The sequence below is a fragment of the Apostichopus japonicus genome, chromosome 8 (genome assembly GCF_037975245.1).
Source record: "Apostichopus japonicus isolate 1M-3 chromosome 8, ASM3797524v1, whole genome shotgun sequence".
NCBI lineage: Eukaryota > Metazoa > Echinodermata > Holothuroidea > Aspidochirotida > Stichopodidae > Apostichopus > Apostichopus japonicus.
Genome location: NC_092568.1, coordinates 31,852,092 through 31,876,968, shown reverse-complemented (window position 1 = coordinate 31,876,968; position 24,877 = coordinate 31,852,092).

Sequence of the window (24,877 nt, the reverse complement as noted above, 5' to 3'; positions counted from 1 at the left end):
TGAGGGTAAACGACTGTAGCTGTCTTCACACAATAAATCAGTTTCGACTTAATGGCCTAACAAATTAACCATTATTGCCAACAATAATAAAGACAGGAATAAGTTAATTAGAAGAAAACTTCAGTTTCCTGACAATTGTTTTCAGAAATTAAATTTCATTTGTTTTAGTTTCGAGAAGATAATTTTATGTGATGTCAGTTTGAAACTCTGCAATTTAATGTTCAACTTCTGAAGAGCAGCTTTCCTGGCTTTGATAATAATCGTAACCTATTCATTCATGCTGGCGTGTGTGTGTGTGTCTTTGTACCGCCCACATTGTAAACACAATATCTCAAGAATCGAAGCTTAGATTGATCCCATAGTTTGTGCAAAAGAGTACAGTGTTGAGTACAAGAAGCGTATTGTATTGTTTGAGGTCAAAGGTCATTCGGGTCAAATTGTGAAACCTTGTAAACATGGTATCTCAATATTGGAAGCTTGGGCAGATCTCGTACTTGGTAAGATAGTGTATAACATTGAGTAAAAGAAGCTGTTTGATTTTGTCGGAGGTCATAAAGGTCATTTGAAGTCAAAAAATGCCAAACAGTTACCTCACTCCCCTCTAACCTGTCCCTACACTAACGCACCTTCCTAAACATAATATCTCAGAAGCTTGGAACGATCGCATATATGATATGTAATTGTACCACATTGAGTACAGAAGCCTAATGTTGTGGGCCAAGGTCATAGGTGTGCGGGACCATTTTAGTTTGGGGGCAGAAAGTTTTGTGCCCGAAAGTTCCCGTGACACTATCTAAGCGGAGCGCCACCATCGGTTGGCGCGTAGCGTACAAGAAAATTTTTGGCAAAAAAAGCCTCTCAGATTGCCGGAAACGGCACATCTGAGGCCTTGCAAGTTGCATATAAACATTCTTTATTTTACAATCTCACATTTTAGAAATTGACACTTCCCCAAAAATTTGGCAAATTAGAAGAAGAAAAAATGGTTACATCACTTTGAAGAGGAAAAATAGGACAGTATATTTTTTAAGCTCATATTTAGTTACCGTATTTATTATTTTAACACAGCTACTCAGCTACCTCCAGAAAAACATACATTGTTCAACGACACGTAGGCGGGATAATGTCGCTGTGTCAGGTGTGACTGCAATTTGTCTCACAAAACAGTATAAAATGTAACAAAGAATATGATAAACCTGTACTATTAGGCTTGTAGGCACTCCCCCCCCCCCCCCACCTTCCATTCCATCAAAAAGAAAATGTTTCTTATCTACACTCATGTCGGAGATGTCCAGGTATACAGTTGACTAGTTAGAAAAAAAATTGATCGTGCAAAAAGCGTGGAAGCCCAGGTGAGCTGCGCTTACGGTGGTGTTACACGGAAATATTCGGGCATCATAATGCTAAATAAAGAAAATCAATGAATTGTCGGGCAAAAATTTGAAAAAGATTTGGGCAAGCTACTGCATATTTATATTTATATATATATATATATATATATATATATATATATATATATATATATATATATATATATATATATATATATATATATATATATATATATATATATATATATATATATATATATATATATATATATATATATATATATATATAGTTTCTCCTCTTAGGCTGCCCGAATTTTTCAGGACTTTTGCCCGAATTTCTTGTCCTCTGGAAATTTGTTTTTTAAGACTGCCCCGCCTCGTATGCCTATGGCCGAGGTCAATGGATCGTTTGAGGGTTCAAATTGTGAAAACCATGTTTTACACAATATTTCAAAAGGACAGATTTCATATTTAGTATGTTGATGTATCACATTTAGTAAATGAAACCTGTTGTTGAGGTCATCATCATTTCAGAATAGCCTGTGATATTGCAAATTTATTGTTTGTCACATCACACTGCTTTACTAAGATCGAGTAAGTTGTACACCCTAACTATAAATTATGTCAGATTCATGAAAAAAAACTGCTCATGTTACATCATTGAATTAATGCTATTTGAAAGAAGTACATGGCATTGCTCACAATATTGCTAGTAATATTATAATAATATTCCCAAGGAATTTTCTGTGCTATGATAGCTGAAGGAGAGAGGGAATCCCTTACACTGGCCAAGTGGCGAGTTTTTCAAAAAAAAAATTGTAAGGCCTATTTTTACAATTCATGGTTAAGTAAGTTTCCAGTGTGCTATTGTTGTGTTCTTTGCTTTGATTCAACAGAGATCTGTGTGCAACAGTTTTTCTTCTAGTTCTACGAAGCAGTTGTATGACCAATTGAAGAAACTCAAAAAGTTTGAAGTACAGTAAGTGTTAAATATTTCATTAAAGTGGGATTATATGCACTCCATAATCATGCACTTACTGATACCAACCTCAGTGGTATACATTGGCAGTTACAAGCAAAATTTTGTAGTGCTTAAGCAACTCTCAAAATTCAAGCAGAAACAAATATTGACTAATATTAATGATAAAGGTGCTCTACCTGTTACCTATCATCATCGCTCGGCCAAACGCTTTTAGATGTTTCGCTACTTGTTGCAAACTTTTGTTGTGCTATATAGTAATGATATGTATACTTTCAATGGTTAAGCACTGCATTTAAAGGAACTTTTTATTGAAAAATGGGATCCAGTCCTTCTGGTCATATCATTGTTTGTAAGTTTATCGCCCTAAGCCTTGCCTTGTCATGAATTTTACTTTCTGTGATTGAGTGCTTGAACTGTTGGCCCGTCCTGCCAGAAAATTTGAATCTAACACTGACTTACGTCGAGACGTGACCTTAGTTCTGCACATAGGTCACACTTATCAGATCTCACTCTAAGCTTGGCCTTGATACAATACACAGGAATGCGTACAGACTTCAATAGGCTATCAATTTGCCATACTGTATATCTGAATGCTCGCAGGCTCAAGGAGGATCAGATCCCACACTTGGGGATTCAAGTTGCTATACTCTGAATAATCGCATGCTTAAGGAGGATCAAGCAGACCCCACAAATGAGGTGATCAACTTGCTAGTCTGAATCTCACATGCTCAAGTAGGACGAGACCTACAAGGGCGATCAACTTGCCAAAGTTTGCATTCTCGCATGCTCAAGGATGATCAGACCCTACAATTTGGGTGATCAACGTCCTATAGTATAAATTATTGCATGATTAAGGAGGATCAGACCCACAAGGGCGAACAACATGCTAGTCTGAATATACTCCATACATGCTCACGGTGGATCAGACCCACAATTGGGGGATCAATTTGCTACAGTCTGAATGCTCGCATGCTCATGGAGGATCAGATCTGCATTTGTGGCAATAAACAATATTGCTAGTACGAATGCTTCACCTTGTTATTACCGAATGCTGCAACATACATTAATTTGAAGTACCCATTCGTAATGATTGCTGAAATCATGTTTTCACAGTAATATTTACTTTCTATTTAATTTCTGTAACTTTGAAGCAATGCTTACTATTCATGCGTCCTTTTTTGCAGGCTGAATTACCTCAATGACGTTCTTGTCTCTCATGCTGTGGACCATCTCTACCACCTTGTCACAGGTTGCACCGAAACAGAAGCTGAAGCAGCCTGTAGTCAACTGGGCAAAAGCTTACCAAAGTAATGATCCTGATGCACAATTATCTTTTCAATATGATATGTGGTGTAAACATGCATTTTTTTTAGCTTGAATGTGGTTACTTATTAACTTCTCTATTCAGTCAATAATTTTAAACTTTTATGTATAGGTATAGGTTGGTGCCAAGGGTCAGAGCATTTCACCAGGATATGAAGGGAGGCTATCCAAGCTGAATATGATGAGGTTGGAGATGATCAGGTGTTTGAGTATAACAACCAGTGGTTAAGACAAGAACTTGATAATTTATGATAAAAAGGTTTCTTTCATGCATATCGTTATTGTTTGTCCCCCCCCACCCCCACTGATAGACAATTCCAGAAAAAAAATCCCGCTTAAAGTTTAAGTATGTTTATATGTGCAAGATAGATTAAAAATAGCAAGCAACAAGAAAAGCAAAGCATAAAATGCCGTCAGATAGCACTTTTTGGAACCGGCAATAAGTGTCCTTATATTAAGCAATATTTAATTCACACATTCCCTCTGTTCAAACCACACTAGATTGGTTTCAATTCAATTCATAACCCCCCCCCCCCTTCTCACACACACACTTCCTCCCCCTCCATATATATCAAAGGGTCTGTTTTTCTAGCTCCCCCTGGCAAGGAGAAAATGTGCACACAATTAGTATACTGAATAGAATTAGTATTTCTATTATCTTATAATGCATAAGTAATGTCATTGTAAGGTTGAATCAAGAGCAATGTTCCCAGAGAACTCCAGTCAGAATGATGGTATAAGTAAATCCTGGGATTGTTTTTGTTGATTGTGAAGTTCAAAGGACTCTAAGGTGACAAAATTCTAACAAAAGTCTCACATAACAAGCATATATTTTACCACACGTAGAAATTAAGTTGTTCTATTGGTAGTTGTAATCTATAAACTCATGTGTCACATCCAGGACAGTAAATGGCAGTTAGTTCGTCTTTCTTCAGGTAAATGGAATTTTTACATTCACCATCTAATTTTTTAAATTCTGTTCTGCTATGCTTTGCTTTGGTCACACGAGTAGGTACTAATTAACAGAAAACTGGCTAAAACAAGCAGAACAATTATCTTTCCAAGATGAGGGAAGCCAGCTCACTTGATATAGCATACATTCATTGTTAGTTCTAAGCATAAACATAGAGTCATGACAGTATGGGTTAGAAAAAATTGATTTGTCATATTACGTCATCTCAATATCAATGCTTAATTTGTTTGCTGATTTAATAAACCTATGCGTTAATTTTTGTGTGTGGTATGACACCTGGCTTCGAACACGCTATCTCAAGAAGGGAAGCTTGGAAAATGTAAGATTTGGTATGTATGTGAATCATATTGATTATAACCTATATTTTTGGGGTGGATGACAAAGGGTAAACAGGGTTCAAGTTGTGAAAACCTTGTAAAAATATAAGTTCAAGAAAGGAAGCTGAACAGATATCATATTTAGTCTGTAAGTATACCACATGGCTAAAAGAGGCCTTTGTTATTGTGGAGATTAACAGTGGTCAAATTTTGTAAACCTTTAAAACTTGATATCTCAAGATGAGGAAGCTGGAAGAAATCTCATATTTACTGTAGTATGTATCACATTGAGTGAGTAGAAGCAGGCTATCAGTGGTCATTTGTGTCAGCATCTGTCATTGTGAATATACTGTTTGTCACTTCTTGCTGTATTACTAAGATCAAGTGTGTCCCATTCATATGAAATGATATTCATGTTGGATCATAGAAACCACAGTCTGGTTTATGCATACATGCTACTTGACAGCTGTCCTCATATGCCATTCAAGTATATCAAGGCAAGTAACAACTGGGATATAGTTTCTTTATCTGTGATGCATTATGTAGTTGTTGCAACTGAATAAGCGTTTTCGTAGAAAAGGTCTTGTATCATGTAAGTTAACTAAAATCTCAATTAAAGATGCAGAAGTAGAACGCACTCATCATACAGTATATCTAGGTGTTTGTATTGATGACAAACTAAGTTTCACTGGTCATATAAGCAGAATACTTAAACGGGTTTACTTCATAGTCTCAACTCTATCGTATATAGTTCCATATTTTCATGTTGATTTACATCAACATGAAAAGAGTTTTTACTGCCAATATCTTACCACACCTAATTATGCTGTTTCTGCTTGGTATCACTTTTTACTAATTAAAGATAATAAGAGAATTTTTTTTTTAAAGTTTTGTTCTAGAATTTTTAATATAGATTTTAACTTTCTTATGAGTACTGTAAACAATGCTGCTAAAAATGAGTTCATTAGAAGTGTAAATTGCATACAGAGAAATGACAGACATTCTTTGCATACCGAACTTAACTCTCTACTTCGAGAAACTACTAGGTATAATCTGAGAAACAAAGCAATAACATCAAAATTCAGAATTAATGTGTATAGAAATAGTTTTATTTATTGTGCTGCTATTTATTTACAAAATGGTAATCTGGATAATTTATTGTAGACAGCTGCACTTGTACGTTTTGTATATATATATATATGTATATATATATATATATATATATATATGTATATGTATGTGTGTATGTATGTTTGTATGGGTGTGTATATATGTATATGTATGTATGTGTATATATGTGTATTTTTATTTTCAGTGTTGACTGGCCTTGGATGCTCCCCAGTAAAGGATTCAGGTGATTTTACTGTTGACTGTGTCAAGACCAAACTTTTAGTGCAAAGAATATTTATTTAATGTCAAAGGAAAAGGTGGGCCAAATATGTAGACAAAAGCAAGAGAAATGTTAACTGATACCAAGTTGTCTGAATTGTGTACAAATATGATTTCACTGGCTTCAGCTTGCATTTCCCAATTAGCCCTAATTCATTTTTTTTCTTTCCAACATTTGAACAATAGTCATTGAGATACTTTGACTAACACTAAACAATCTGAGTGTAGTAGAACTGGTTCTCACACAGCTTCCTTTCCCAGTATTTATGTTAAGCCTGATACTTAGTGTGACCAGCAGCATGTCATTTGAAGGTAGTCTGTATAGGCCACAAAGTTGTATTGTGACATCAAGAAGTACTTTCCTTGAGGTCTTTATAAACCCAAATTTTTCTCAGACATTTTAAAAGAACATGCCAAAGGACAGAATGTCCCAGTGAGGTAAATTTCCTACAGGTGGTACAAAAACAGTTTAATAATTTTGAGCATAGGTGACCATATTTTAGTATCTGGCATATTTGAAGCCAATGCAATATAACTTTCAGCTGATTTTTGTAGAAAATAAATGATATAGCTTAGAGGCCTTTATGCCCATTAACAATACATAGTAGCAACAAACGTTTCTGGTGTTTATCAATACCAGTTGTGCATGGTGAGATATTCGTTTGGAAATACCTTCTAATGAATAATGCACTGCCTGACTGTGCAGGCAATATATCATGATTCGATCGTTGACATGTCATGAACACACGAAAACACCCTACACAAACCCTCTGCTCCTATACCATATGATTTTATATTGCTTCCCAAGTACCATTTCCAACCAGCTAGGCATTGCCTAATCTTAAAATATATCACATGAAAAGGAATTCCCAGGTATTTTCACCATAGTTCACATTCACAGCCTGTCGATAATTGGATTAACAGTAGTCTACCTTTAATTGATTGCCTGACCATCAAATACTGCTAGGCTACAACTGTGGACGCCAAAGCATGATTTACTTTGATTTATGTAACCTTTTTTTCCATGTGAATGTCATTTTGTCTTGAGATCCCCAAGATTTCAAAAGTTACTAGATGTGAGGCTATCTGTTATTGTCAATGGTTGTCAAGCATAAGTATTAAAAGTAGAAGGGAAATTGGATGATTTTTATAAAACAAAGTATTTGAAACAGCTTGTACTAAAAATAAAGAAACAGATACAGTTGTTCTATGTCACAATAGACGTAAGGATGTTGCACGAGTCTTGCAGCACTTTTGTTATTTTATAGAAATGTATTTATCTTATGCAGCAGAGAACATGAAGGAGAATTAAAGTTGCAATAAATTTTAAATTAAATTGATATTTCCATTCATTTGTGTCTGTCCAAATAGTATCATGCAAGAAATCATTAATGACCATATATTTCAGCCGTTCATCATGTAGTGAAATTGGTTTAAAGTTCCTCTATAAATCCTGCCATTAAGAAATGCAATTAAGATGAAAAGGCATACTCCAAAGAAGCCTTGCTGTCCTGATGTTTTTGCACTACGTTTCCATGCAGAAGAGCTTGTAGGACACATTTGTCCGTGCTATTCTCTCATCCTGTCCGCGCGGACAGAAAATCACCACGCACGGACGTTTTTTCCTAGTTAATAGTGTCCGTCCGGACAGATAATACTGTCCGCCGGACACAATTCCCCCCGAGAAAGTTGTCCTACGGACACAATTCCCGTGGAATAGTGTCCGTGAGACGCCCGGACACTATTCCCTGTCACACTGGCACTTCTGATGTAAAGATAAAGTGTTCTTGTACCAGGTTCATGACTACTACTGCTGAAATGAGTTAGCATTGGTTAACTTGGTCATATAATAGATAGATTAATCACCTATGGTGCGAAATATGGCGGCTAGAACCACACCTAAAACATTTGTCTTATATCATTTGCACCAATTTGAACGGTACGTAAAAGCGTCTGGAAGCATTTAAGCTTTTTAGAATTGTTCGTAGCATTGAAATGACCCAAGTCGAAGCTGTTGTAAGTTAATGTAGGTCTAGGTCTTCTGTGCGAAGAATTTTCAAATAGTTACTGCCCTAACTGAAGAAGAACCAAAGCCATTCGACCCAGTAGCAGCACCTGTTTTGACTGCAGCTAAAGTTAATGAATCTCTGAGGACTGCTTCATTCGTTTGATCAAACCAGGGAGTTTCCATAACAACCCCCTGTTAAATCTTTCCCCAATAAGCAATTTACGGAAGCGTAGAATGGATATACATATTGACGTTTTGATAAGATGCAACAACTCGTCAATATGATGTAGCACTTAGCTTTTAGACTAAATATGTGCTGGTTACGCAACCACGAGATACATTAGATCAAGGGAAGCGGGATTCAAATCTGTGATGAGTCGCCTGCCTTTGAGAAGATATTATGACACGGTATATTAAAATGAGGACAAACACAATATTCTATCGTAATCCGCAAGGTAAATATGATCTATTCACCGTACGATAAAAGAGAAATTACGATATGCAAAATGAAAATATATAAAATACAAGTAAGTTAAAACACAATTAAAACATGATATTCATCATGGCCTAACACTCTAATGGCCTACTAAACTAATAACTCGGGAGTCGCTCATCTCGTCTAATATGTATTACTGCATAATGGTTGGCCCCTCAATCTCGTCTAGTATAATATAGTGCAATGGTTGGTCCCTCAGTCCACGAATAACGTCTATTAGTGGGGGTGCATCATGCGTCCTTGGTTACCCGGACCAGGAGTGGGGTTCCGGCGTCTAAAATAGTCGTCTACAAGGACATCTATAATTACGGTCTCTCGAATAGGTGAAACTACATCAAAGTTCTACATGTATAAAAGCTGTGTAGAAATTAATGAAATTAATTTCTAATGAAACTGGAACAGTTTGGCACAGCCAGGTGCATGGCAGCTTGGAGTGTCTTGGTGAATGGTCACCATGCATTGCCAACACAATAGAAATAAACAAACAAGGGGCAAGGGGATTAACAATCTCCCACAGTAAACGAACAATTACTGAGCAATTAAAATAAGTATGAGAATATGCGATAATATACAACAAAGATAATCAATAAGGGTGACACAACAATAATGAAATAGTGTAAGCAATGTCAACCTGATTACCTAATAAAGAGTGAAATATATGATGCACTCATCATGCCTGGTCGGCATGACAACAAGTAAACTATAAAGTATAAAAATAAAGTGAACCTTCCGAGACGTAGACACTAATACGCAACTGGATGCTAAACATACAACAACTTGCCTATGTTACTCATACAGCAATAACACAGTGCTCCATAAATAAGTGAAACTGCCTATCCCTATCTGGCATAGCAGTATAATCTAGGAATGTCGTAGGTTAACAATATATATAACTAGAAGCTGGTTGCTCTAATTCCACTACGAACATATCCAAATAGAGGCGAGTGACTAACTCTAAAATCAATACAACCTCTATGACTTACGTGAAGTCTACAAGTATAAAAATGTACTACTGGGGAAATCCCTCAGCTAGTAATAATAGCAACAACAGTAGTATACTAACTATGTACTTCAACCCATGCACCTCTACTAACTTAGACCACAAGTTGCCATGGCAACTGACACCTTTTGTTAGGCTGCAGGTACCTAAGCGTCCCCTGGGACTAAGAGCAGGCTATAAAATGGAGACTATGTCACCTAGCTTATCTGCTGTAAATATCTGGTCAGATGGAGTCTGTACCAGTGAAGGGTGACTCACAGGGCTAAATACATGCTAATACTCTAATCTCTGATAAACAACAACAAAACTACAATAGTGTCTCGGTTCACAAAATAGTCAATATGCCTACTAACATATTGATACAACGATTGATTCAATATAATGGTTAACAGAAGTTCAACTATTCCTATCACCATGGCAACTAGTAAAAGTGTAACATTGCATCATGGGATCCAAACATAGCTCGAATAGCGGAAACTAAGTACAACTAGATACGAATATGAGTACATTACAGTAACGGGTAATGCTAGACGTATCGCAAGAGTACATAATAACTAAATAAATATCCAAATGTGGGTTCTCGCTAGACCAAATAACCTAAGTACTTTCAATACTCTTACATTAACTAAATGTAGGTTAGATCATAACAATACACAAGATGGCAAAGGTTGAGGGCATTATAAGTGCCATAATCAACCTTATAAACATACTATAAAGCAACGGATAGCAATAATAATGATCTCACCTGTAGACTCTCTATAGCCATTACAGGTACAAAACGTTTAATTAATAACTTAAGTCTGTGTGCAAGTGGCCATCACAGGAGCAACATAATAATTACAGTCTGTGTGCATGTAGCCATCACAGGATAAATGTAGTAAATGGTAAATGCAACACAATTACACTTAATGAGGGCTGCTAAATATTCTGTGTGCACATTGCCAGCACAGAACTAACATGAATACATTTGCAAGTAAAATACACTATGTATGCACAATGAAAATGAACAAGCTACTGAGGGGTCTGGGGCAAAGTCAAAAGATGAACTCTTACCTGTGTAGAAATTAATGAAATTAATTTCTAATGAAACTGGAACAGTTTGGCACAGCCAGGTGCATGGCAGCTTGGAGTGTCTTGGTGAATGGTAGAGTTGCTTGCAAACTTAGCTGTTTTAAGCCATTTTTTGAACAAAGGGAAGGTTGTTATCCCACCCTACCAGACAAGATTTTACTTAGACTGGCTACCAATACTCCAGGAAGTAGACAAACTGTCTTCCCACATCTTTAACTTACTCCACCAGAGATTCCAGAGAGTGTGAACATACTTACTACACTTAAGGGAGAAATAAGGCAAGGCCTAGTCTTTAATGTAGGGAATGACAGATAAGTGGTCACTAGCCTTAGCGTAACCTCGGAGTAACCTTAATGTGGAACCAGACCACACAGAGACTTAATGGTCCTTCTTGCAGGAATGAGTGTTACCAGAAAATACCACAAATAGATAAAAGGAAATTGGAAAAATAAAAGTGAAGGGGAAGGGTATATTATACAGGGGGACAAAACTATAGACACTACTATTGGGAAATATTAGGGGTGCTACACACTCCCCTCACAAAATATGGTCGTCCTCGACCAACGAACACCACAGCTAAATACCTACCTGTTCCCAGCCATTAGGGTCTGCAACATCATGGCGGATTGCTCCATCAGCGACATCTGCTGCTGGACTAGCTTAGCCATAGAGGTTGAAGTGGTGGTACTTGCCTTGACCTGGTTGTTAACTGACCATGCTGCTGGTTGACCCATGTGGTCATAACTGAGTGGTACAGTCTGCCTTCGCCTGCGGCCTGATGTCCGTGGGTGCTGACCCTGGGTATCAACTAAGGCTGGGGGAGACGTAGGGGGCTCGACTGTTACTATCTGAGCAGGGGCATCAGGTTCCACTGCAGTCACCGGGTCATCTACCTCAATGTCCTCATCAGCTGTGTCCTCAGACTGCTCACTCTGTCGTTCGGCTGGGGTGGTGGTTGGGCTCTGCGGTCGCACCCTGTCTTCAGGCTGGTCATGGATCGGCTGAGTGGGTATGGCCATCGGGGGAACATCAACTGGAACTGGTGTGAAGTCCATATCCAGGGAGTAGTATGGCCCATCACTGCACTCTGATCCCGAGTCTGAAAGTGGTGGGGAAGGGTCCCTCTGCTGGATCCGAGGAGGTTGTCTCCTCCGTCTCGGGGGCCTTGTAGGAGTGTCGACTGCTTCTTGTGGGGCTCGGGCAAACCGGCATGGTAAGAGCATATTTCTATGTAGGGTGCGGGCTTGGCCATCACAACCCTCAGGTCTTACCTCAAAAACTGGCATGTCCTCCCCACATCTTCTGACCACTACATAGACTGTGTCTTCCCATCGATTTGCCAACTTGTGACCTCCTCGGAGCTTCACATTCCTCACGAGAACACGGTCACCTGCCTGGAGGGCCGACTCACGAACTCCAGCATTGTAGCGTTGCTCGTTGGCTGCTGCCTTTCTGTCAGCTTTACTTCCGGCCAGTTGGTGTGCCCGCTGTAGTCTGTGTTTGAGACGAGCAGCATACCTCTGGTGAGAAACAGGCTCATCGGGGCCTGGGCCCACTCCTAACCGCAAGTCAATTGGCAACCTAGGCTCCCGTCCAAACATAAGAGAGTATGGTGACATACCTGTTGCGTCGTTTCTGGTGCAATTGTATGCGTGTACAAGCGGGGCCACATGGATACGCCAGTGTTCTTTCTTCTCATCCTCCAGGGTCCCGAGCAAGTTGAGGAGGGTCTGGTTAAACCTTTCGCACTGTCCGTTACCCTGGGGATGGTACGGGGTGGTACGTGACTTTTTAATGTCCAGCAGATCACACAGCTCCTTGATGACACGTGACTCGAAATCACGCCCCTGGTCAGAATGAAGGCGTTCTGGGAAGCCGTAGTGCACAAAGACATGTTCCCAAAGGGCCTTGGCAACCGTGGTGGCCTTCTGATCCCGGGTTGGTATTGCAAAAGCGTAGCGGGTGAAATGGTCGGTGATCACTAAGACATTTCTAGTGTCCCTAGAGTCTGGCTCGATCTTCAAGAAGTCCATGCATAACAGTTCCAGGGGGCGAGTGGTAGTGATCGACACCAAAGAAGCTGAGTTATGGGCCCTGGCCTTCCTCCGGATACAACGCTCGCAACTTCTACATTTCTCTAACACATCAGCACCCATCTTAGGCCAGAAGAATCTCGATCTCACCAGATCCAGAGTTCGGTCAGAACTTGGGTGCCCTACATCATCATGGAGACCCTTCATGGCCTCTGTGCGATACCTAAACGGTAGAACAAGTTGCAGCTTACCTTCTTCACTCAGGGGGTCCACTACCTTACGATAGAGGATATTTTCTCGAAGTACAAACTTACCCCATTGCCTCAGGAGTAGCTTAGCTTCCAGAGATAAGTCAGCAAACTCCGTTTTGTCTGGCCTAGTACCCCTGATCACAAAAGCTTTGACCCTCCTAATGGTTTCATCCTCGTCCTGGTGCTGGGCCCAATCTTTTGGCTCGATGCCTGGCAGTGAATCTTGACCAAGGACTAAGGTTTCAGCAAACTGTTCTGGAAACACCTCCGGAGAGTCACACACTGATTCTATCAGAGCCAGCTGTGGGTCACCAGGGCTCACACCGGAAGGCTCTATCACATTTGCCACGTGAAGTCCCAGACATACCGCGTCCACTACTTCGTGGGGGACTGTCACTGCCTTAGGACTGCAGTGGAGCTGGTTAACCTCTGCTTCGACGTATGTCTCCATTGGCTGGTTGAGGAACTTCTCCCGCATACAGTTCGCCTGTCGCTGAAACTCAGTGTACTCATCGTCATCGGGAGGGGGCTCCTGGGGCCGTCTAGAGAGGCCGTCCGCATCCTGGTTTTGCTTCCCTGGCTTGTACTTGATGTCAAAATCAAAAGTGGCTAGGGCAGCCAGCCAACGGTGACCTGTAGCGTCAAGCTTAGCTGTGGTTAAGACATAAGTCAATGGGTTGTTATCAGTGAGAACAGTGAAATGGTTACCGTACAAATAGTCTGAGAACTTATCTGTGACAGCCCACTTCAGGGCCAAGAACTCTAACTTGTGGGCTGGATAGTTGGCCTCACTCTTCGAGAGCCCACGGCTAGCATACGCTACTGGTTGTAGCCTGCCGTTGTTCTGCTGGTATAAGGCTGTTCCGAGTCCACTGGTGCTTGCGTCTGTATGGAGTACAAATGGAGCACTATAGTCAGCAAAAAAGCAGCGTGGGGGCTGTTGTTAACCTTTGAATTAACATTTCGAATGCCTCCTGACACTGTTGATCCCATTTGTCACCAAATGGGGTATCTGGACTAGGGCGTGGCCCGGGTTGATTTTGGGGACTCTTGGGCCTACCTTTACGACCTTTCCTCACTGGCTCGTAGAGTCTGCTCAAGTCGTTCAGAGGCTTCGCTATCCTGCTGTAGTGCTGGATAAAACGGCGATAATATCCGGAAAAACCTAAGAAGGACTTCAGTTCTCGTACATTCTGGGGTCTCGGCCAGGTGGTTACAGCAGAGATCTTATCCGGATCTGTTTGCACACCTCCGGCAGAGATGACGTGACCGAGGCATTTCACAGAAGGATGGACGAACTGACACTTGTCTGGGTTTAGCCTCAATCCAAACTCCTCCAAACGCGTCAAAACCTTGTCTAACTTCTGCACGTGTTCCTCCAACGTACGTGAGAATACAAGTAAGTCGTCCAGATAAACCAACACATCTGTGAAAGCCATATCACCCATGCACTTCTCCATCAGCCGTTGGAAAGTGGCAGGGGCATTGCAGATACCTTGGGGCATACGGTTGAATTCGTAGAACCCTAGGGGACACCAGAACGCAGTTTTGGCTTTGTCTGCTTCGTCCATCTCTATCTGGTAGTACCCAGACTTCAGATCCAGGCAAGAGAACCAGGCAGCTCCGCTCAGAGAATGGAATGTATCCTCAATCTTCGGTATGTTGTACTGGTCACGTACTGTACGAGAATTAAGGAGACGATAGTCAACAGTGAGTCTAATATCGTTGTTCTTTTTTCTTACCAAGACAATGGGTGAAGCATAGGGACTTGATGACTCACGGATGATACCCTTCGTCAGCAGGTCCTGTAGGTGTCTCCTTGTATCCTCAAAATCTGCTGGGGAAATCCTTCGGCTCTTCTGTCGAAAAGGGGAGTCATCTGTTAGCCGAATCTGATGCCTAACAGCCGAGGTACACCCAATGTCGAGGTCATCGTTGGAGAAAGCGTTTTGATGTCTCGTCAGGACGTCAATAAACCTCTGTTTCCACTCAGTCGTGATCGGTGAATCTTTCAGATCGAAGGGCAATTGTTTTGGTGCGCTGACCTGGTGGCTTGAGGTAAAAACATTACATTGATTATTAGGTACCAATGGCTTAACGCTACCGGGTAGAAAAACTTTCCCAATGAGATGACCATCCTGTAATTTCACTTCTCTACCGGAGTGATTCTGTACCGTCAGCTTGATTGGGCAAGTGCCACCTTTCGCCAACTTGTTCAAGCAAGGGGGTACATGGAGGCCCCTTGACAGGCAGGGATGACCTTCTACCAGGACATCGACCTCTATACCCAACGGATTTCTTATCCCACAAGTTATGTCAATAGTGCCATTCGCTGGCACAACTCTATCTCCCTGTACTCTTACTGACCCTATACAACCATCCTTACCACACTCGTTCAATGAGGCGGCAAGTTTGTAAGCTGTAGCCCACCTGGGACTCACCTTGAGCTTACGGATAAAGCGACGTCCACCCTTACGGCGACAATCCTTCAGTAGGGTCAGCAACAGAGAAGTGTTTGTTCCAATTAGTACGGGTACCTTGGTTGTGGAAAGGCTATCAGGAAGGATTAGCGCAAGGGTTCTTACCTTACGCCGCGTCCCTGCATCACCTCCGGAAGGGGTGATGGTGACACTGATATACCCCAGGTAGGGGACCACATGCCCCCCTGCACCTGTGAGTCCTAACTCACTTAGGGGGTGGAGTTTACTGTGAGGAAGCCTTCTCTCGTAGAAGGACTTTGCTACACACGTTACCTGTGAACCAGTGTCCAGTAACGCCTCACACTCCTGCCCATCCAGCAACACTGAAGTAGTAGGGGCATCCCCCACTAACCCTGTGGGGATACCACTAGTACTAACCGAACCACTATGACTGTGGGACAAGATATTTACCGACGGGGCGCCTCGTTGTCCCTGTGGTGACGCCCTACCTCGTTTCCCGAGGGTCGTTGCGATCTCTCGAGAAGCCTTCGCTGCACCAGTTCTGCATTGGGGGGTCTCTGGCATTCTCTCACCATGTGTCCCGGCTCTCCACACCTGTAACAAATTATTTTGCCCTTAAAGGGGGGTTTAGGTGACCTACCTAGTGAGTTGTTCTTTAACTGGGAGAGTTCCTTCCTAAGTCTCTCCAGCTCAGCGACTAAGTGGGCAGTCTCGGGGGTTGTCACAACAGGGGTGTCCATCGGTGGGGGAGGGGCTTGTATGGCAGCCAGCTGGGCCTTCAAGTTGGTGAGCTCCTCTTCTATCTTCCGATTTGACTCGTCTGGGGCCGTCACTCTGCAGGCCTGGACCCTCTTCGTAGGCTTGCTCTGCTGGCGCCTCACGGACCTTGCGGCCTCTGCCCCCTCCTCCACCCGAACTTCCTGAAGCAACTCTAACAGACCAGGAGGCTTCAGTTTACGCTGTCGGAGCTGCAGGGCCCCCACCAGCCCATTGTCAAATATACATCCACGAATGAACTGGTTGAGGCGGTGTCTATCTGCATCCGCCGGGTCTATGTCCCCGAACTGGAGGGCCTGGTCTAAGCGCCCCTCCAGCCTAGTCAGATAGGCCGACGGCTTCTCCCCATTCTCCTGGTATGTTTCCCGGAAGAGGGTGAAAAGGTCATCTCCGTCACAGGCAACGCCAAAGGCCTGGGTTAGTTGGTCCAGCAGCTCGCTTGCTGTCGTCCCAGGTCCCAACTCCTTGACTGCCTTCCGGTAAAATGTGAGAGCTGGGGGCATGAGACATTCCGCCAGACGGGACCGTTTATCCTCCTCTGTAAGGGGGGCTTCCTCCACCATCTGGTCAGCATGTTGGTGCCAAACATCGAAGGGCAGCTCACCTGGGGGTACAGGGACCCTCCCCGAAAAAGTCCTCAACCGTCGGTAGTGGTGACCTTCACCCGCACCTTTAACAGTGTGGATGTGCTCCACTACCTGACGCCTTACCTTGTCTGGCACACCAGCGGGGCCCATCGCACCTGCTTGAGGTGACTCCTCCTTCAGATCCCCCAGGGATTTGTTGTACCTTGACAGCAGGTCCTGGAGTTCCGCATCGAAGTCACCACCTTCAGCAGTTGCGCCACCTGGAACAGACATATCTAAACTTAATGGTAAAAGAAATGAGAAAAATCGGGGCTGATAGGCCTAACTGAAAACTAATACTATTCCTACTTAATACGGGCAGGGTCACAACTTCCTGTCCAATCTCTGGTGGAATACCTGCTTTTGACCTGGTACCTGGTACGAATTTTAGCAACCTTGCTTTCCCCTGCCTTACTCTTGGCGGTTTGCAGCTACTACTAATCACCAGAACCCCAGCGTCACACACCTGTGCAGAACAAAAAATACCAGAGATCATTAAGTAAAATCACAATAGCATGAGTTCATCAGTCAAGTCTACCCGACCAAACAACAACTCAATCAATGACATCATACATACACATGGCATAATACTATACAAAATATAATGTCAAACAACAACTTTTCAAATCAATATACATGTCATATCTTCAAAATCGGTAGGACTCATTAAGTCGTTAATTTCAAAAATTAACTAATCACAAGTCTCCATATTCGGGCGCCATTTTTGTAGCACTTAGCTTTTAGACTAAATATGTGCTGGTTACGCAACCACGAGATACATTAGATCAAGGGAAGCGGGATTCAAATCTGTGATGAGTCGCCTGCCTTTGAGAAGATATTATGACACGGTATATTAAAATGAGGACAAACACAATATTCTATCGTAATCCGCAAGGTAAATATGATCTATTCACCGTACGATAAAAGAGAAATTACGATATGCAAAATGAAAATATATAAAATACAAGTAAGTTAAAACACAATTAAAACATGATATTCATCATGGCCTAACACTCTAATGGCCTACTAAACTAATAACTCGGGAGTCGCTCATCTCGTCTAATATGTATTACTGCATAATGGTTGGCCCCTCAATCTCGTCTAGTATAATATAGTGCAATGGTTGGTCCCTCAGTCCACGAATAACGTCTATTAGTGGGGGTGCATCATGCGTCCTTGGTTACCCGGACCAGGAGTGGGGTTCCGGCGTCTAAAATAGTCGTCTACAAGGACATCTATAATTACGGTCTCTCGAATAGGTGAAACTACATCAAAGTTCTACATGTATAAAAGCTGTGTAGAAATTAATGAAATTAATTTCTAATGAAACTGGAACAGTTTGGCACAGCCAGGTGCATGGCAGCTTGGAGTGTCTTGGTGAATGGTCACCATGCATTGCCAACACAATAGAAATAAACAAACAAGGGGCAAGGGGATTAACAATCTCCCACAGTAAACGAACAATTACTGAGCAATTAAAATAAGTATGAGAATATGCGATAATATACAACAAAGATAATCAATAAGGGTGACACAACAATAATGAAATAGTGTAAGCAATGTCAACCTGATTACCTAATAAAGAGTGAAATATATGATGCACTCATCATGCCTGGTCGGCATGACAACAAGTAAACTATAAAGTATAAAAATAAAGTGAACCTTCCGAGACGTAGACACTAATACGCAACTGGATGCTAAACATACAACAACTTGCCTATGTTACTCATACAGCAATAACACAGTGCTCCATAAATAAGTGAAACTGCCTATCCCTATCTGGCATAGCAGTATAATCTAGGAATGTCGTAGGTTAACAATATATATAACTAGAAGCTGGTTGCTCTAATTCCACTACGAACATATCCAAATAGAGGCGAGTGACTAACTCTAAAATCAATACAACCTCTATGACTTACGTGAAGTCTACAAGTATAAAAATGTACTACTGGGGAAATCCCTCAGCTAGTAATAATAGCAACAACAGTAGTATACTAACTATGTACTTCAACCCATGCACCTCTACTAACTTAGACCACAAGTTGCCATGGCAACTGACACCTTTTGTTAGGCTGCAGGTACCTAAGCGTCCCCTGGGACTAAGAGCAGGCTATAAAATGGAGACTATGTCACCTAGCTTATCTGCTGTAAATATCTGGTCAGATGGAGTCTGTACCAGTGAAGGGTGACTCACAGGGCTAAATACATGCTAATACTCTAATCTCTGATAAACAACAACAAAACTACAATAGTGTCTCGGTTCACAAAATAGTCAATATGCCTACTAACATATTGATACAACGATTGATTCAATATAATGGTTAACAGAAGTTCAACTATTCCTCTCACCATGGCAACTAGTAAAAGTGTAACATTGCATCATGGGATCCAAACATAGCTCGAATAGCGGAAACTAAGTACAACTAGATACGAATATGAGTACATTACAGTAACGGGTAATGCTAGACGTATCGCAAGAGTACATAATAACTAAATAAATATCCAAATGTGGGTTCTCGCTAGACCAAATAACCTAAGTACTTTCAATACTCTTACATTAACTAAATGTAGGTTAGATCATAACAATACACAAGATGGCAAAGGTTGAGGGCATTATAAGTGCCATAATCAACCTTATAAACATACTATAAAGCAACGGATAGCAATAATAATGATCTCACCTGTAGACTCTCTATAGCCATTACAGGTACAAAACGTTTAATTAATAACTTAAGTCTGTGTGCAAGTGGCCATCACAGGAGCAACATAATAATTACAGTCTGTGTGCATGTAGCCATCACAGGATAAATGTAGTAAATGGTAAATGCAACACAATTACACTTAATGAGGGCTGCTAAATATTCTGTGTGCACATTGCCAGCACAGAACTAACATGAATACATTTGCAAGTAAAATACACTATGTATGCACAATGAAAATGAACAAGCTACTGAGGGGTCTGGGGCAAAGTCAAAAGATGAACTCTTACCTGTGTAGAAATTAATGAAATTAATTTCTAATGAAACTGGAACAGTTTGGCACAGCCAGGTGCATGGCAGCTTGGAGTGTCTTGGTGAATGGTAGAGTTGCTTGCAAACTTAGCTGTTTTAAGCCATTTTTTGAACAAAGGGAAGGTTGTTATCCCACCCTACCAGACAAGATTTTACTTAGACTGGCTACCAATACTCCAGGAAGTAGACAAACTGTCTTCCCACATCTTTAACTTACTCCACCAGAGATTCCAGAGAGTGTGAACATACTTACTACACTTAAGGGAGAAATAAGGCACGGCCTAGTCTTTAATGTAGGGAATGACAGATAAGTGGTCACTAGCCTTAGCGTAACCTCGGAGTAACCTTAATGTGGAACCAGACCACACAGAGACTTAATGGTCCTTCTTGCAGGAATGAGTGTTACCAGAAAATACCACAAATAGATAAAAGGAAATTGGAAAAATAAAAGTGAAGGGGAAGGGTATATTATACAGGGGGACAAAACTATAGACACTACTATTGGGAAATATTAGGGGTGCTACAATGACAAGAAGTTGAAAATTGACGTTAAGACATCATCTAAATTCTCAAAATGTCGAAAATTTGACAAATTAAGTTTTGTCGTGATGCATCAACCCGTCAGCACTATATAAATATAGAAATTGACGTTTTTTGATGACTTAATGTACCAAATCGTCAAATGGTACAAAATCGAAGAATTTTGACGAGTGAATGCATCTCGACAAATCGTCATTTTTCAGATATTTACCAGGGGTGGATGCGGGGGGGGGGGGTTGGGGGTTTAAACCCCCCTTGAGTCTTCTGAATTAAAAAAAAATAACACCTTCTTTTGTACGCAGTGCCCTCCTATTTCGCAGGATCCACACAGAGCCCGTATAGATCTACTCTGGATCGAGTAGAAGATTGTAATTTGAGTGATTTGACCCAGGGACTCACCCTCCCCTTAGACCTTTCCCATAGGACGGCCATCACTAATCGCCCAAGCATCAACAAACTTGCAAATTTTACCATTCCAGTCATTTCAATTTTGCTGAGAGTGAACACGAAAACTCCACTTAAATATCATTAGGGGTTCTGTTGCCCAGTGTCCTTGCAATTATGACTGTTGGGGGTCTCTGCAGAGGCACTGATGCTGCCATTTTGGCTGCTATTCGGTTGCCATTTTGTAAAATTTCCTGCGCTCCGCGCCAACCGATGATGGCGCTTCGCTTTATAGTTACTACCGTCATTTTAATTTTGCTGAGAGTGTAAACCCGACTTATCTACACGGTTAGGAGGTGTCATTTCTTCTGGTAAGTGTTATAAGCTGGCCTGCCTTTTTGCAAAATAGTTTCCGGCCAACAAATGGTGGGGTCCTGCTTTGATGTCAAACTGTCTGCAACGTTATAATTTATTATGTTTTCTACTGCCCACTCCTGCACAGATGCTAGACAACGTTTAGCAAGTGAACACCACTGATTTATAACCCCCCCCCCCACAAAGTCGTGAACCCCTCTAGGTCCCCTCCAAACACACCTACACTCAGTTGGAAAAAAATCTATTCAGTTGGAATTTTGGAGTTTCTTCACCCCTAATCATCTGATCCTTGCTACGTCCCTGATTGGTTGTCCACATATGATTGTGCAACATTATGGGTAGGTTTTGAAGTAAATTTAACGAGAAATGTGAAGTTTAATATTGTTAACAATTAATGGGCTTAAAACCTTGAAAAGTGGAACTGACGGGTAATGTAGGCCGCGACGTAGAATTACCTACAAAAGCAATGATCCACGGGAAATGCGATGAGGTCGAACATGATGTGGGATGGGTGACAATCTTCAAAAAGGTTATGGATGATAAAAAGTATTGGGAAATACTTGGTTCTCATGCCAAAGTGTACATCGGTTGGTCATTCACATGCTCTGGATGTGCCATTTCCGGTGTTCTGGGGGGGGGGGTATCAAAACCAAAAATTTCGTGTACGCTCCGCGCCAACTAATGGTGGCGCTCCGCTTAGATAGTAATTCGCGCCACCAAGTTAAGAAAATCCTGGATACACACCTGATCAAACCCCTCCCTTGGCAAAATCCTGGATCCGCCCCTGTTTACTATATTGACGAGGACATGGATCACACAAAAATATCAATTATCAGAATTTTGGTAATTTTGACGCGTTAGTTTTGGTCGACAAACTGTCAATTTTCCGATTCTTGTCCTACGGCATATCATCAAAACGTCAACTGACATGTCTCTTCTACGCTACCGTAGCAATCCCGAATTTGTTTACTTTTTTTGTTGTCAATTAATTGATCTCGAATAATTGCATCATGTTTGTCGCCGAAATAACGTTTTGGCTAGATCACGGAGACCTGATAGAAAGGCGACTAGTCTCTTCAAAGTTGGGATCTTTGTCAAAGTTTATAACGTTCCGAAATTTTTACATTTCACTTTGAGCATGATCGTTAACTGTATATCCCGGTGAAAGTGCATAATGATTGTGCGGTAGACAAGGGCGGCGGAAGCACTTTTAATCTGGGGGGGGGGGGGGGCACCGACGTCGAAGGGCACTTTGCAGAAATTCGATTGGACTGATGCAGCCTGATATTTAGTACCCTTTATAACTCTTATTGTATTATCTTATTTGCGTATACACATCACTCCATCAACGCCCCCCCCCCCCCACAGGAGATCGCCGGAAATGACCCTTTCCGGGCCTTGCTTATTTGCAGATAAACGAAGAATAAATAGGTGTCATTGCCATTTTGTCAGAAAATTACACCAACAAAATGTGACAAATGTCAATGGGTATTTGAGAGCGCAATAAAAAAGTCAATAATCGCGAATAAGTATCAGTGGTAAAAAGCTGAAAAGGGCGCCAGCAGTTAATTTGAGTCCGTCGGGGTGGGGGGGGGGGGCATCCGCCCCTCTGACTGTATGGACGCTCCGCCAATGCCCTCCCCCCCCCCCCGCACCTCAAAGAAAAAGGCATACTAGCACTGCAATATCCAATGTGCAAATTGGGAAATAAGGAACAAGTTTGTTTTTCGAGACAAAATGAGGTGAAATCATTATAAAGTCCAAGTCCCTGCACACGCGATCGATACATGCATGAAAGCAAATGAAATATGTCAAAATACGAAAGGATGGGGTAGGTTATGGGATATTAAAACTATACTCATTTCATAGTAGGCTATAAATGGCTTCTGCTTATTACAAAGTCACAATGTAATATAGCAATGCATTTTTGGAAATGTATTAGAATTTTTTTGACAAATTGAATATGCATAATGGCACCGACCATGTGTTAGAAGCCTTGTGGTAGTAAACATTTGAGTTTGACCCACAGAAATTCATTAATACTCCTAAATTAGGACTAGATCTCTTACTGATATACTGAAATATCGCTGACCTAATAAGGTGATCAAGAGTACATTTTTTATGTAGAAAAAGGGCACATTTTTAACCTGAGGAAAAGTGGGGGGCACGTGCCCCCTGTGCCCCCCCCCTCCGGTAGAGAAATGCGGTGGCGCTCGGATCCTAAACAGGGTAAGAGCAGAATTCTTCCCTCCATCATTACTTCGGCCTATACATTGAATGACTCTGGCCTCTGTTTTCATGTTAAATAATGTTGCCTGGATCAGCAAGAAAAGGGGCTGGTCGCACAGATCTGTATAATGAAAACGAGGTTGGAAAATCACGTCGTAGAATTATAATTTTTTTGCATGATGTATTATGGCAACGCTGGAAAATTCTGACTATATAACAGGATGCCACTGAAGTGAAGTATAAACGTGAGAACACTCAATAAATTCCTGCAATGATCTCAAACGAGATGTAAGCAGAATAAATAATTGAAGGGTTTTACAATTTGAAAGAGCTCAGACTTATGACACGAATGATATATTGTTTATTGCGAGTGAATAAGTAATAAAAGGAAAAAATAAATAAAACTTAATAGTCTAGACCTGGGCCCTATTTCATAAAGATTACTTAACGTAACTTCTTAAGTTCTTCGTAAGTCTCTTAAAATACTTTAACAAAAAATAGTTCGTATCTTAAGAAAGATTAATCTTCTTAAGTCCAATATAAGAATGCTCTTAACTTTTATGAAATAGGGCCCTGGTCTGTATATTTTCACAACTTTGACCCCATTGTTTATAGGATACTATGTTAAAGTCATGAAACGCGATTGGACTCCCGGTATAGCTTCGGATGGAGGGTATGCGCGCTGGAGGTTTCGTAGTGGTTGTATACGAAGTCTTTAAATTACAGATTCGCCACTCCAATAAAGATGAAAAGTTCCAGTTGATTCCTGATAATTTCTGCTCCTTCTTTCAAGCCCTGCCAACACGAGTGCCATCCCCTGTAATTAAATACTATGTAATGTTTTAGAGGGATTAAATGAATAAGTCACTAAAAAGCAATTACAAATTCTTCATATTTGAGAGTGATAAAAAGACTTAAATATATTCCATATTTAGAAACGTTTTTAAGATGTTTTCATTTATTAGGCCTTAATGTAACGTAAACACTTGAAGTATTCTATGAGGAGGAATAAAAAGTTGACTATAAATATTATTCAAACGTCTGTCTTATGCTATATGCTATTATACTTGCCAAGCTGAATTTTAAAAACAAGGTATATCTAGAACTTTAAACTTAGCACTGTAACTTTGATATTTACTTCAAATTACAAAGAAGTCCTGTAGTGGTTGCGAGCACTTCTGCAAGATTGTCGATAACAAGAAAGTAAATAGGCCTATACCAGTATTAGACATTTACCGTGCATGTGCAGTTGAAAACCTGCCAAAATCGTCAAAAAGATTTTCCTAAATGTAAGAAGGACAGATAGTGGTTCCATGATGG